Genomic DNA, 14,869 nt, shown 5'->3' with positions numbered 1-14,869 from the left:
GTGGGAGGGAGGGGGTGCGGGCGCTGTATGTCCGGGAGTGTGACTTCTGTTTACGTTGGGCTGTATGTTGGGGGGGGGGGGGGGGGGGGAGTTTACGTGTGACTCGTGGAAGGAGCTGAAGGGAGGGTTGAGGTTCTTTACATGGGACTGTACAGTGGGGGTTGGGGGACTGAAAATAGGGGAGTAATGATTTTTTTACAAGGGACTGTATAATGTAGATAACATAGTTAGACTTGTAGGACTCATCAATTTAAATATTTTTGCAAATACATTCATTTGCCTCCTGCTAATATGCTGCCCTTTCCTTCCTCTCTGCTCTAAAAGCAGTGGTTTTGTATATAGCTATAATGTAGATGTATATATGTAAACCAGGTTGCTGTTTGACGCAGCAGGTGAGACATGCATGTCGTGCTGTGTGAGGCAGGGACGGTGCTGGGTTTGAGGGTTTATTGCATGGAGGTCAATAGTGTTGAGCAGATCTGCATCGTTATCCCAACCCAAACACTCAGCATTTGATTATTTATGGCTGCAGAAGTTAGATGCCACCCTAGGGAATCCTGCAGCACATGGATACAGCCATAGGCTATGTTCACACTTTGTAAGAGAACGGCCAGGTCACGGAACGGCTGGTCTCAGAAAAGATCATCCCGGCCGGTACTGCAGTACCAGCTTAATGATCTTTAGCGCCGCTGAGTTCTCATACAGGCGCATCCGTGCGCGCCCACATAAGAACTCCCCACTGCACACAATGGAGCGTGCGGCCAGAGCCGCTTGCTCCACTGTGTGCACTGACCGGGTTTTCTGTGGCCGCTATTCAGTGAATAGCGGCTGCAGAAACTTGACATGTCAGTTTCTCGCGGTGCCGCTAGGGATCCAGGACGGAGTGTATCCCATGTGTATACGGGATTCCCTCAGCCTTTAGCATAACGTAAGCTGCAACAAAGGCATTGAACTTACATTATGTGAACATGGCCATAGGCTGCATTCATGTTTTCCTGGAAGCCCTAGTTGCAGAACATTTTGACAGATCAGCTCAACACAAGTGAATCGCCCACCATTTTTTCTGGCCATATTGTTGTGTAAGATTTTGGTATCCATAGCAGACTGTGGGATAATGTGACACCTCCTCGGGTGCTTTATGTGTGTATTTTTTGTGTGGCACATCAGATATACTTCTGAACAGGGTATGTGCCTTTGCGGTGTGGTGTTTAAGGGCGCCTTCTCACATAGCAAATAGCAGCGGATTCATGCAAAATCTGCGATTCCAGGCACTGTCATTTTGAATAGGATTATATACTCACAGCAGAATTTTCATCCCGCTGCGAGTATGTAAGCGCCGCCCCTTTAACCCACGCCAGCCTGGGGCATACATTACCTGGTCCACGCTCCGGCCTGCTTTGGGGGCTCCCATCTTCCTGACGTTCCGCTCAGCCCACAGTGAAATCTGCTGCGATTACGTGTTAATGCACCCTAAAGGTAACCAATCATTAGAAAATGACCCTGCAGCTTTAAATACAGTGTTCTTATAGCCTCTCAGCACTGTTTCCAGCCATATATGTAAAAAAAATTTGCGCCATATCAGTAATGCTCAGTGATTACTTATATGGCTGGAAACATCGTTGGGGGCGATATAATACTGTATTTATAGCTGCAGGGGCGATTTTCTAGTAATTGGTTCCCTTTAAAGGAGTATTCCAAGAAAAAACTAACTTGTCCCTAAGTATGCCACTTGTGTGACAATATGGAACCTTGTTTGTGCATTTTGGTTTTTAGCCAGTAGGTGGTGCTGTGTTATCAGGATTTATCTCCATAGCATTTGATGTATGTACCATGACACTACAAGCTTTCGTTCCAAACCAGCATCTAAGCCTTTGTTTTTTTGTCATCTGTATGGATATCCCATAATTTTAACATATTGTTAAATATTATGTATTAATAAAGGATTGTTATCTTCTAATACTGAGTTGTGTAATTTTATCAGGAGTTAATATAAATAATAAAATGCTTTAAGTAATGTTTCACTTAGATTTATTTTCTTTTATAAAGCCAGGTACTGAAACATGGTCTTTTTTTGTCATTTTTAAACAAAGTTTTTGTCACCTGTCTGTACTCCTCTCTGTGATGATAAGGAGGGCACTGCTGGGATATGATCTATACACAACAGGAAGTCTCAGTTTATTAAGAGGTGAGAATGAAAAAGGGCAATGTTTCAGGATTATTTTAAAATATAGCTAGTATAATGGAAAATTAGGTTGGGAAATAGTAAAATAAAACAACATTTTCTAATACTTTCCTTTTAAGGGTGCGTTCACACCCACAGGATCCGCAGCAGATTTGATGCTGTGCTCAGTTAATTAAATGAAATCAGCTGCGGATCTGGTAAGTGTGAGCGTACCCTAAAGGGGTGTTCCTATCTGGAGACGCTATGTCATATCCCTGTATAGGGCATATATAAGAGATCAGGTCTGACTGCTGGGGCCCTCACAATCCCTGTAAGGAGCCAATCATCTATGGTGCCGCCATCATCCTCTACACGGGCTGTATGGCAAACAATGTCTACCCGTCTTCCATATTTCCCAGCTACTTTGCTGTGACCTCTGTAATAACACTAAAATAATGTCATTGTTGCCCCAATTTAGACGGCTTTGTTTTACCGCAATAGCACAAGTGGCAGCAAAATCGAGCGAAAAACAACAAAACTGCTGCATGTGAACACAGCCTAAATAGCCTGGCTGCTGGGGTAATCTGCAGGGTCTGATACCGGGAGCCCTTGGCCATGCGGACCCTGGGGCCTTCATCCATTTTTTAAGCAGTAAACAGTTGCTCTTTTTGGACCTTTTCCAGGGTTACATTTATCAGGGGTGAAAATTGTTGCAAAGTTTTGAGCCTGCAAAGTTTCACACCATAATAAAGGCGCAGTCCTGTCCCGCTCTCTGCCTGCACACGTATCCTCTATGCATCCTGCAGCCCCCCCGCCAGCTGCACGGAGGCGGGGACAGCAGCCGGTGACCGCTCCATACACCGTACTGAGGCGGACAGCAGCGGCATGGAGGCGGGGGCTGCCGGTAAGCGGGCGGTGCAGGCTGGACTAGCGGCCGTGTACACTGCTGTAGTGTAAAGGTTGTTGTGATGGCGCCTGTACCGGACAGGACTGAGGCGGCAATGTCGCGGTCGCGCCTGTAAAGGTTTCCCTATTGGTTGGGCCAGAATTCTAACGCTTCGCAGAACGTAAACCGCAAAGCTGTGCAGCGTTCTAGGGAACCGCAACCTGTGAGCACGTGACCTGCTGCCCAGCAACTAATAAGCCACGTCGTGCGGAGAGCGGCAGGTGACACGTCCCGCAGCCGCCATGTTGGTTCTGGTCAGCAGTAACCTCCGTGTGCTGCCCGTCTCCTCCTACAGCTGTCACTTCGTCTGTGCTGTGTATTACAGGGCTGGGTGAGCTCCAGTATTACTGGGCTGCAACTCATCATGCAAAACACCTCACACAGGTCTACTGAGCAGGGAAATAAAAGTTGTTAGATATGGCAGTGCAAAAAAAAAAAAAAAAAAGTGTTCCCACCTTTGCAGTCATTGTCTGCCAACTATACAACCTCATGCAGTCACCAGTAGCCGCACAGTGGTGCCTATAATCCCTGACCCCTTATTGCCCATTACAGGGGCAGGTGAAAAAAAATAACATCCCCTTACCTCCCTCCTGCCTGCATTCCGCCAGTCCTGGCCCCAGTGTGCCACCGCTTCCTGGTATTGAGCCATGAGGTGGCGGGCCTGAGCAGCCATTCAGTGACAGAGGCGGCATACCACTACAGCCGCTGAGTCACTGCGCAGGCCCGCCACCTCACGTCTCAGTACTACCAAGCGGTCACACAATGGGGTCAGGATAAGGGTGGGTTCACACTGCGTTTTTGCAATCCGTTTAACGGATCCGCAAAAAAAACGGATCCGCTTTGATCCGTTTTTTTTATAATGGAAGTCAAAGGAAAAACAGATGCACACAAATTCATCCGTTTTTGCAATCCGTTTTTTATCCGTTTTTTTTTTTTTCAAAAAACGGATGAACAAAACGGATTGCAAAATTGCAGTGTGAACCCAGCCTTAGTGGAATGAAGGCTGGAGGTAAGGTGTTGTTATTTTTTCACCCATCCCTTTCCAGTGCATTGTGAAAAAAAGAGGCCCTTGACGGAATACCCCTTTAAATGATTCTATTAAAAAATATAACTCACCCTCGACAGAAAAAAAGTTATGGCTCTTTGAAGGCAGCGATAAACACACAGTAGTCCAAAAATGGTTGTTTTTTTTAAAACTATGGCTGAGGAGGGGGTGGATAAAAATAATGGCATCCACTTACCTCCCTGGCTTCAGCGCTGAGGCCGACATCTAGCTGCTCCGGTCTCACGGCCGCTTCCTGGTCTGAGACTGGGCTTGAGACGTGACATTTCAGGCCTGATGAGCCAGTCAGCAGCTGTAGTGGGATTCTCACAAGGGGATTAGTAGAGCAATTGTTTTGGTCCAGCACTCCAAATGTGTAGATAGTAATGTTCAATTAAAACATAACTTTTAATAGTTCATAAAAATTGTTAAAACCAATGCGTTTCGCGCAACAGCGCTTAATCATGGTCACATAAAGAAAATACATACTGAGACCTCCTTAAAAGCTAATCATAGCCAATCCTAATCGTGCACGTGACCGTGCACATATCTGGGCTGATTGATGAATCTACACGTAATAAATCTTAAGTCTTATGACTATGGATTAGTGGGATTCTGCCTCTGCCGCTGAATGGCTGATCAGGCCTGAAATGTCATGTCTGAAGCCCCATCTCAGACCAGAAAGGGACAGTAAGACCGGAGCAGTTGGATGTCGGTCTCGGCGCAAGTGGACGCCATTATTTTTATCCACCCCCTCCTCGGCCATAGCTAAAAAAGAGATCTCTGGCCCAGAGTATCCCTTTAATTGAGAAGGGTTGACTAATAGAATGTAAATGAGGGTTTATCTCTGTGTATAATAAAACTGATCCATTTTTGCTGCTTTGTGTTCCAGTTTCTGGCTACTTTATAATACTGGTTAAGGGTGCGTTCAGACGTACAGGATCTGCAGCAGATTTGATGGCCTAGAATTGATTTGCTTTGAATCTGCAGCTTCAAATCTGCGCCATCAAATCTGCTGCAGGTCCTGTACATGTGAACGCACCCTAAGGCTGCATTCACACGTTCCAGGAAGTTGTCTGTGCTCACTGATCCGTGCGCACGGACAATTTTACAGCCCATTGCTTTCTATGGGGCTATTCAGATGTTCCGTGATTTCATGGATCCGTGATCCGTTCTGTTAAAAAATAGGACATGTCATTACTCGGAACGGATGCACGGAAAGGATTCCCCATAGAAATCAATGAGATCCGTGGTTTTCACGGATGTGACATCCGTGTTCATCCGTGAAAAACACGGATGTGATGTAATCAATGTCATTTAAAATGCTGTATAACAGATCCGTGAAAAAAACGGACACGGATACAAAACTGATGCAAAACGGACTGTTTTGCACGGATCCCGGAGGTAGCTGCCGGACCACAATCACGGACTGGCAAAATCACTGAACGTGTGAATGCAGCCTTAGGCTCACACTAGGTTCACACTATGGGGGAGATTTTTTCAAGCATGGTGTAAAGTGAAACTGGTTCAGTTGCCCCTAGCAACCAATCAGATTCCACCTTTCATTTTACAAAGTGTCTGTGAGGAATGAGAGGTGGAATCTGACAATTTCACTTTACACCATGTTTGGTAAATCTCCCCCTATGTCTTTTTTTGGCCCTAATACGGTCTTTTGCCTCAATAAAGTGTCTGCATAACAATATTGCGTGAACATAGCCGAATTAGCAATGACATTCTTGTCATCCTGCTGCGAGTATGTAAGTGCAGGCCCCTTTAAGCCCCCAACGCCGGGAAGATACTTTACCTGATCCACACTTCGGCCGCATCTAAGGCTCCTCGAGGTCCTGCGCAGCCAATCAGTGCACGGCCCCACCACAGTCACTGATTGGCTGCACGGGACCTCCAGGAGCCGGGAACCTCAGATGCAGCTGGTGCGTGGATTAGGTAAACTATCTTCCAGGCGATGGGGGGTTAATGGGGCCAGCACTGTCTGTTCTCCATGATAAAGTATTTCTGCTGTTTTTCATATAGTATGTATTATTATAGACATTCTTTATACAGTGTTTTTTTTCACCAGTGTTTTTCTATTGAAGCAACTTGAGAAAATATTACTTTACTGAAAGAGTAGTAGATGCTTGGAAGAAACTTCCAGCAGATGTGGTTGATAAATCTACAATAACAGAATGTAAACCTGTCTGTGCAAATCTGTTGTCAGAAAGTTATTTAGATTTGTAAATTACTTCCATTAAAAAATCTCCAGTCTTCTAGTACTTATCAGCTGCTGTATGGTCTGCAGAAAATGGTGTATTTGGAGCAGTAACAAATCCCTATAGAAAACCTCTCCTGCTCTGGAAACTTCCTGTAATGGACAGAGGTGGCAGCAGAGAGCATTGTGGACTGGACTGGAAAGAATATATCACTTCCTTCAGGACATACAGCAGCGGATAAGTACTGGAAACTGGAGATTTTTAAATACAAGTTATTCAGAAATCTGTAGAACGTTCTGGTGCAAACTGATTAAATAAAATTCACTGGAGTTCTCCTTTAATCATTCACTCACAGCAGACTGATATCTTAAGAAATGGGAGAAACTGAAAGTTAAAATGCTGTATCCCATTTAATTTATACCAGGGATGGGGAACCTTTGGCCTTCTAGCTGTTGCAAAGCTACAGTTCCCATCATGCCTGGACACAGACATAGTGTGTCATGGGAATTGTAGTTTTGCAGCAGCTGGAGAGCCTAGGGTTCCCCATCCCTGACTTATACCGAGGTTGAGCCCTGTACAGGTATGCAGCATGTTCTCTGTTGTATGAGTTACTGTTTGGCAGAATATCGTCATGAACCTTTATACAGATCAATACAAGCTCTTTGTTGTCAACAAACAGGTTGGACAGAATGTGCTGGAAGAGATGTTGTTCCATTTCCCACATGCTGCCAGAGGCTCCGCTTCTTTTTCTCATTTTTCACCTTGTTTTGTTAGGGTAGCTTCAGACCTACCGGATACGCATCGCATTTCACCCTGCGAGTTTGCAGCGAAATCCAATGCGGATCCTGGTATAGTGAAGGTCTATGGGGTCACATACCCACAGAGAAATTTTTATTCCGCTGCAGATATGTGACCCTTTAACCCGCCTCCCACAGCCCTGGCCTGCAGCATACATTACCCACTCGGCGTCGCGGCTGTGTGAGGCTCCCGGCTCCCCTCACTGATTGGCTGATGGAGAGCGAGGGGAGTCGGGAGCCTCACACAACCACGGCGCTGAGCTGGTAATGTATGCTGCAGGCCGGGGCAGCGGGATGCGGGGGGTTAATGGGGCCGGGTCACATCCGCACCGCAATGAAAAATCCGCTGCGGGGATGTGACTTCGGATTTCGCTGCAAACTCGCAAGGTGAAATGCGCTGCGGATCCGGTACGTGTGAAGGCACCCTAAACCTTGACTGTGAGCAAAAGAAAAGGAGACAGAATGCCATAAATCTGTCTCTTATACAGTAGGACATGACTGGTTAAATAGATGTTAGGTGAGGGTCACATCTACATAGAAGAGTCCATCAAATTCGGCAGGAAAAAGTAGATCACACTGTGCTAAAGTTCTGCACTACAATGATGGACCCCATTCCCGTCATTTATTTTGTTGCTGATCCCGCAACTACCGTGTTTTTTTTTTTTATGTATCTTTTCCTATAATAAAATATAAATATGTGCACCACTGGGGATGAAGTATGTGAAGTAGCTTTCCACCAGAAACAAATAGCATTTTCTGTCTGGCTCCATCTATTTCTAAGTAGTGCCCCTGCAAGTCAGTGACTGACACTACCTCAAATAGGTGGCACCCTCTATCTCGGCGTTTCCCAACCGGGGTGCTGTGGCACACTGGCGTGCCGTGAGAACCCGCCAGGGGTGCCGCGGGATCCCGGTGGGAAATGCGACACTGTCTCTTTAATATCCCTAGAAGCTGCGCGGCCGCATGCCGATCGGTTTGATGTTCTGCCCGCTCACACAGTGAGCAGGCGAAACATTCAATCGAGCAGAATGTCGGAGCAGAACCTGTCAGCGTCCTGCTCTGACATTCACTTCCATAGGCCACGGCACTTCATGCCAGTAGCCTATGGAACGCCGGGACGTGACCTCTCCAGCAGGCGTGATGATGTGACGTCATCACGTTTCAGTCCCCGCGGCTCACAGGATGGAGCCAGAAGAGGAGGGACTCAATTTCAACATTGTGTGAACAGAGCCTTTCTGTGTTTTTAATCCACTCCTGGTTTTGGTTGCAATACTGACTGAAATATACTGACTGAAATATACGTAGTGTGAACACAGCCCGAATATGTAAAGCGTCATCCCCCTTAACCGACTTTACCCTTCCACACTCCGTCCTGTGGTGGGACAGCGCACTAATTGGCTGAGCGGGACGTCAGGGAGCCATAGAAGCAGGATGGAGCCCGGACGGGTAAAGTTTTTGCGGTGGGCTAAGGGGGATAGCGCTTTACATACAGTACATGTGAGCCCACCCTAAACTGTCATCTTTATATAACAACCTACAGAAACAAGTAATAGTCACCTCTCCCGGTGCCCACACACAGCTCCTGGACCCCGACGATTCAGTTCCCCTCGATACGCCTTGACTTAGCTGACGGATGCCCCACTCAGCCAGTCAGTGACAGGGACGGAACACCACTGCAGTCACTGATAGGCTTAGTGGGCTAAATTCCACCCATCTGTGATATGGATCCTGGGTCGGAGAAGATGACAGCCGGAAGGGTCCAGGAGCTCCATGATGCGGCACAATGCGGGCACTAGGAGCAGTAAGCATAGTGTCTTTTTTATTCCCCCCCCCCCCCCCCCCCCCCCCCCTCCTTTAAGGTTTCAAACTTTCCGCATTATAGCAGATTTCATGCTGCGAGTTTCGCTGCAAAATCTGCTGCAATGCTGCTGGGTACAGTTACGGGCTATGGCTCTACATTCTTGCAGCAAGAATGTAGCCACTGCTGATTTAACTCATCAGCTGCTGGGACAATACAGGGCGGATCAGCTCCTGGCATGATAGTGAGTGATGATGTCGGGAGTTCTGAACCTCTTTGTGTAGCATATACCGTAATTGCAGAACGAACATGTGAATGCCTTGTAGACTTTGATGTTCCTGTCTCTGCTGCACGTATCTATACACTAATCTGGAGATTTGGACCTCAATCATGCAGCTTTAGGCTATGTTCACACTATGTAAGTACTGTAGTGATCACCAACGGCCGTGATTACTACGGTACTTACGTAGTGCTGCCACTGAGAGAATCCCGGCCGGAGTGTTAATACATAGTTTACACTCTGGCCAGGATTCCTAGTGGAATCGGCTGCCGCAGAAAACCCTGTCAGTTCACACAATGGAGCATGCAGCTCCGGCCACACATCCCAAAATGTGCAGCGGGGAATTCTGATGTGGGCGCGCACGGAAGCGCCCGCAAACGAATTCAGCGGCAGTAAAGATCATTTGGCTGATACTGCAGTACTGGCTAGGATGATCTTCTCTGACACTGGCCGTTCCGTGACCCCGCCGGATCACAGAACAGTTGGTCTCTTACAGAGTGGGAACATGCAAAACACAGTAATCACTGAACTCAAGGAGATCAGTGAAAAAAATTCAATGAAGTACTCATCAAGAGTCTCCACCGATGTCCCCCAAAAATGTAAATATGCAAAACAAGAGTCTGTGGAGCCTTGGTTGTGAGTGTCAAAACACGGGAATAGCGGCCGTATTTCCCGTGTTTTGACACTCGCAACCAAGGCTCCACGACACTTGTTTTGCATATTTAAATTTTTGGGGGCATCAGTGGAGACTCTTGATGTGTACTTTATTGAATTTTTTCACTGATCTCCTTGAGTTCAGTGATTACTGTGTTTTGTTAGTTGATTTGTCATTGCCCCAACCAGACAGAATCCTGCTGCACATTGACGAGGGGCAAATACCCCGAAACAGCTGTCTGTGGATGGATGCCTGCCTTAGCAAGCCCTTGTCATGTCGCAATGCTCGCACTTTGAGTTAGACTTTGACACAAAAAGGGCCACCCTATTGTTTCCCTATTTATGTTCCAATATTCACAACTGAGTGGGACTTAAGGGGCTACCTATTAGGGTGGAGTGGTGCTTTCCCCATTGTGAAGGCACCCCGTGACAACAGGCTAGGGATATCTGGCTATCCTGTGTTTTGATACTCGCAACCAAGGCTCCACGGACTCTTGTTTTGCAGAGTGGGAACATGGCCTAAAGATGACTGACGACACATACAGGAACCAATAGAGAAGATTCTAGCATCTATCAGAAGTCCAGTCTTTGTAGGTTTCTGGAAAGAAAAACTTTACATGATGGCTGATGCTTACGCATTTCAAGCTGGTATGTCATAGCAAATATGATTGGTAGATCTCCAAGCCAAGAAATCCCCACTCATCATGAAAGCAATAAGACTGAGGTTTTCTTTGTTAACCAGACAAACCACACTATTCTTTCCATCAAGGGTAATAAAATATGATGGGACAGAAGCCAAAAGCAGGGTTAAAAGAGTGTAGGCTCTGTGGGTGAGTCTGTGTGAATGAAGCCTTTACAGTGCATGTTTCAGACCAACTCCACAGTAAGGCCATGTTCACACGTTAGCTCAGTATTAATCACGGCCGTTGTTGCTGACTTTCAACAACTGCTGTGATTAATACCGAACTTACATTGTGCTGCAGCTAGAGGGAATGCCCTCCGGAGTGTATACACATAGTATACACTCCGTCCGGGATTGCTAGTGGCCATGCAAAAAACTGACATTGAGAACCTTCACTGAATAGCGGCCACAGAGAACCTACTCTGGCCGCACGCTCCATTGTGTGCAGCGGTGAATTCGGATGTGGGCGCATCATTACGCGCCCGCATCCGAATTCACCGCTGCACACAATGGAGCATTCAAATTCTGCTAAAGTGAACATCATCTGACCGGTACTGCAGTACTGGCTGGGATGATCTTCAGTAACACTGGGCGTTCTGTGATCCGGCTGGGTCACAGAACGGCCGGTGTTAAAGGTAATGTGAACATAGCCTAAGGGTGCATTCACACGTACAGGATCCAAAGCAAATTTGATGCTGCAGATATCAATGTAGCTAAATAACTGAACACAGCATCAAATCTGCTGCGGATCCTGTATGTGTGAACGCACCCTTACCCGGGTGCGTTCACACCTACAGGATCCGCAGCAGATTTGATGGGGCAGATTTGATGCTGTGTTCAGTTATTTAAATGAAATCTGCCGCGGATCTGCAGCAGAAAATAAGCTGTGGATCCGGTAAGTGTGAACGTACCCTAAAAGAGAAAAATGTAAACACCTGCAAATAAAATATACTGTTAGTTAACATAGCAGGGAAAAACAATGTGTTATATAGATGTGACCACTGGTCGGTGTTCATATTGCCATTATAAGTTATGTTTATTTATGATGTAGTGTCTTTTAGTTGGAAGGAGTTAATTATTCCTAATGCCTCTCACTTTTGCCCTTTTGCTATTTGAGAAGGGCAGCGTGCCAGCCCCCAGAGCTGCACTGCTCAGCAGGTTTTATATTTAGCCAGTGCATTTCATGTGTTGTGTTCTTTCCCCCAGTCTGCAGGAGAGGCCTGAGAAGAAGTGACCGAGCAGGTAGTCAAGTCTGTAATGTCTGTGAATGGAGGGATGTAATAGGATCATGGATATGCAGTTTGTCAATGTGCCAATCCTATAGCAAGTGTTGGCTTCCTTCTAAACAAAATACATGTCAGTTCATTTTCCTGTGCATGGCCGGAGGGTTCTCTCCATAGGATGTTATTTGATTCATGGGGGTACGACTGTGAGCATTGAAACCCCTGCAGCTTAGCCCATTATTTTGAGCTGCAGTATGAAGAATAGTTGGTCACTGTAAGCAGTGAAGGTTAGGCTATCAATTCATGGTCCTTTAATTTGCTTCAGTGATGACATTACGTACTTCCACATGACTGCTGAGGCTACTGATTGGCTGCAGTGATCACATGGGTGGGATGGAACTGATGTCATTACTGCAGGGAATTTAAAGGGAATGTGTCATCAGAAAATGACTTATTGTTTTAAAACTGTTTAGATATTTCTTAGGAATTTTGGAGATTTTTTTTTCTTATTTTCCATTTTACTATCTATATTATAAAATAATCCTAAAAATTTGCAGTTTTCAATCTCACCACTGGGTCTAAAACTAAGCTGAGACTTCCTGTTCTGTCTGTGGTGATAAGAGGAGGCTGCTGTGAAGTGATCTGCACAGCATTGCAGCGCAGGGTGACACCAATAGGTAGATAGCATTAATGCAAGACAATAGCAGCCCCTTGTAGAATGACCTCTTCACAGGTCACAGAGTACTAAATGCTGTTAAAAACAGCTCAGGCAATATCGATGCCCCAATAACAATGTACAAAAAGTGAAATTTAAAAAATTACAGTCAGAAAATTGAAACTACAGTAAAAGAACAACTTTTAGTATCTGACTCTAATCAGTAAATAAATGAAAATTTAGATGATACATTCTCAAAGAAAAACAGGTGGGGGGCACCATTACGCTGTCTGTGGGGAAGCTATCTGTGTAAGTAGCACTGCAGCCTGAAGCAGAGAAAAGGGATAGTTGTTACTAACTGCTTGCTTTCCTACAGGCTGTCTCACCTGTTGCTAACCCCAGGTGTAGTGTTTTCCCATATGATAACAAGCATTAGAATAGACATCAAGGGAGGCACAATATTGCTAGTGCTGCAGGAACCAGGGCTTGAGTAACCCTGCAGACCCCAACACAGCCATAGGTGGCAGCATAGGGGCTGGGTTGCCCCTTACTGCTACCACTTTATATTAAAATGTGAAATATGCATACACCTCTTTAATAAAAATATAATACAAAGTTATGCAACTTTATTAAACAAAAAATAGATAGATATGTTTCCCTGATATATCCTAATAAGAGGTTATTCACAAAGACATAGCTTAAAAAAATATTTCTTTAAGAACAGCGCCACTCCTGTCCTCAGTTTGTACATGGTGTTGCAGTTCAGTTCTATTGAAATGAATTGAGCAGAAGACAATGTAAAACCAGGAATGTGGCACTGTTTTTGAATGAAAGCAGCTATGTTTTTCTGTCCCTGGATATGGTGCATTATATCTGACAAAGGGAGATACCTCTCCCGAAATGCGTCACTGTGCATGAATTTTATATATTTTTATCCAACAAATATAATCTTTATTATTTATAAAACTTTCTGGAACCCCTATATTTTTTATGGGGCAGGGCTGGGGTGTGAACATTTTTGTTCATGGTTTTCTGTAGTACAGAAAAAAACAGTATATGTGACCTAAGCTCTATACGTGCGTGCGTGCTTTCTGTTGCAGCTGTATATAGCTGGACATTGTCAGATGTGGTTTGTCTATGAGAACCTTGTCAAAGGTCAGAGGTCGAACCGTGTAAATTTTGTTTTGCTGTTTACTCTCTTATGTCTACATAAGGCATGTCTGCCCATAGGGATAAAAACACCTTCTGGAATTTGTCCTTGCACAGCTTATTCACTATAGACTCTATGTGAGGACTCGCCTAGAGCGGAGGCACGCAAGCCCTCCCATAGAGACCCCATTTGACACTGAGGCAGGCGGGATTGAGCGGCGTAAAGCTCCGCTGCAAAATTCGCTGAATTTGCTCAGTGTGAGCTGGCCTTTAGAGTGCAAGGATACGTTTATTGGGGGAAAAAGAGGCTCTAGTACTCCGGTGGGCTTCTTCTAGCCTGGATACAAGTTGGGCATGGAGGCATAGAGTTTTCATACAGCTGAAGTTGGCGTCCTAGATGGTACCGGTACCATGTGATAAATCTGGTTACCAGGCAAGCCAAGGATTGCTGCACTTTGGCAGAGAACTACATCAAACTGATGATCGTTGTCATCGGCTGATCGTTGATATAGGTTCTGAGCTATAATTGTCGGGCGCCGACTGCACACTGCTATGTGTAATAGTGGTGCACGGCTGGCGACTGCAGATATACTTTACCTGTCCAGGTTGCAGGGCTCCTCTTCCTCTGTGCTTCTCCCCGGGTCCAATCACTGGCCGGGACCGCCGCGGCCAGTGATTGGCTGAGTGGCTTGTCAGCTGAGACAGGCCACTCTGAAGCTGGAGCGCTCGGACCCGGGGAGAAGCACAGAGAAAGAGGAGCCCTGCAATCTGGACAGGTAATGTATAACCTTTAAACAAGGGCTGCAAGGACATCGGTAACAATGTCCCTGAAGCCCTTGTTAAATGATTATCAGGCCGTGTAATAGGCCCACTAAACGAGCGCCGATCTAGCAGATTACATTTATTACATTAATTATCGGGCCCCCATCGGCCCGTCCTTTAGTACCCTAAGTCGACCGTGGCTGGCTATCAATGGCAGGGCACGTAATGAGCACTGTGACACCAAACTTCCTTGCAAAGGTGTCTGGATGGCGGACAAGGAAATTGGGAGCTGCTTGTGCTTACTGGTGGATCAAACAAACCTCTTTACTGGTGATCTGTCTGGGCCATGCAGGGACTGGTCACCCTCACGTAATAACTGCATTTCGGAGGCTTGGTCATAGAGACATGTCTAGCAGTCAATATTTTCTCACCTGGAGAACATTAACAAAAAGTGAAAAAACTCGTATGGACAGCACTATTTTGTGGCTGCCCATTATCATTGCTTTTGAACTA

The 14,869-nt window shown here is 45.9% G+C and overlaps 1 protein-coding gene across 3 annotated transcripts in view; it reads left to right on the top strand.

Moving 5' to 3' along the window:
- The first annotated feature begins 2,985 nt into the window (after positions 1-2,985).
- Positions 2,986-14,869, top strand: part of SLC37A4 (solute carrier family 37 member 4) — a 33,598-nt gene continuing 21,714 nt past the window's right edge. For 2 of the 3 annotated variants that reach the window (XM_069946459.1, XM_069946456.1), the window contains exon 1: positions 11,757-11,809. The gene's annotated coding sequence lies outside the window, so the exon portion shown is untranslated. Of the gene's footprint in view, positions 3,066-11,756; positions 11,810-14,869 lie in introns of those variants that run through there. The other variant, XM_069946457.1, reaches the window with a different exon arrangement.

The sequence above is a fragment of the Dendropsophus ebraccatus genome, chromosome 12 (genome assembly GCF_027789765.1).
Source record: "Dendropsophus ebraccatus isolate aDenEbr1 chromosome 12, aDenEbr1.pat, whole genome shotgun sequence".
Classification (NCBI taxonomy): Eukaryota; Metazoa; Chordata; class Amphibia; order Anura; family Hylidae; genus Dendropsophus; species Dendropsophus ebraccatus.
This window is presented reverse-complemented; position numbering and strand designations above follow the sequence as displayed.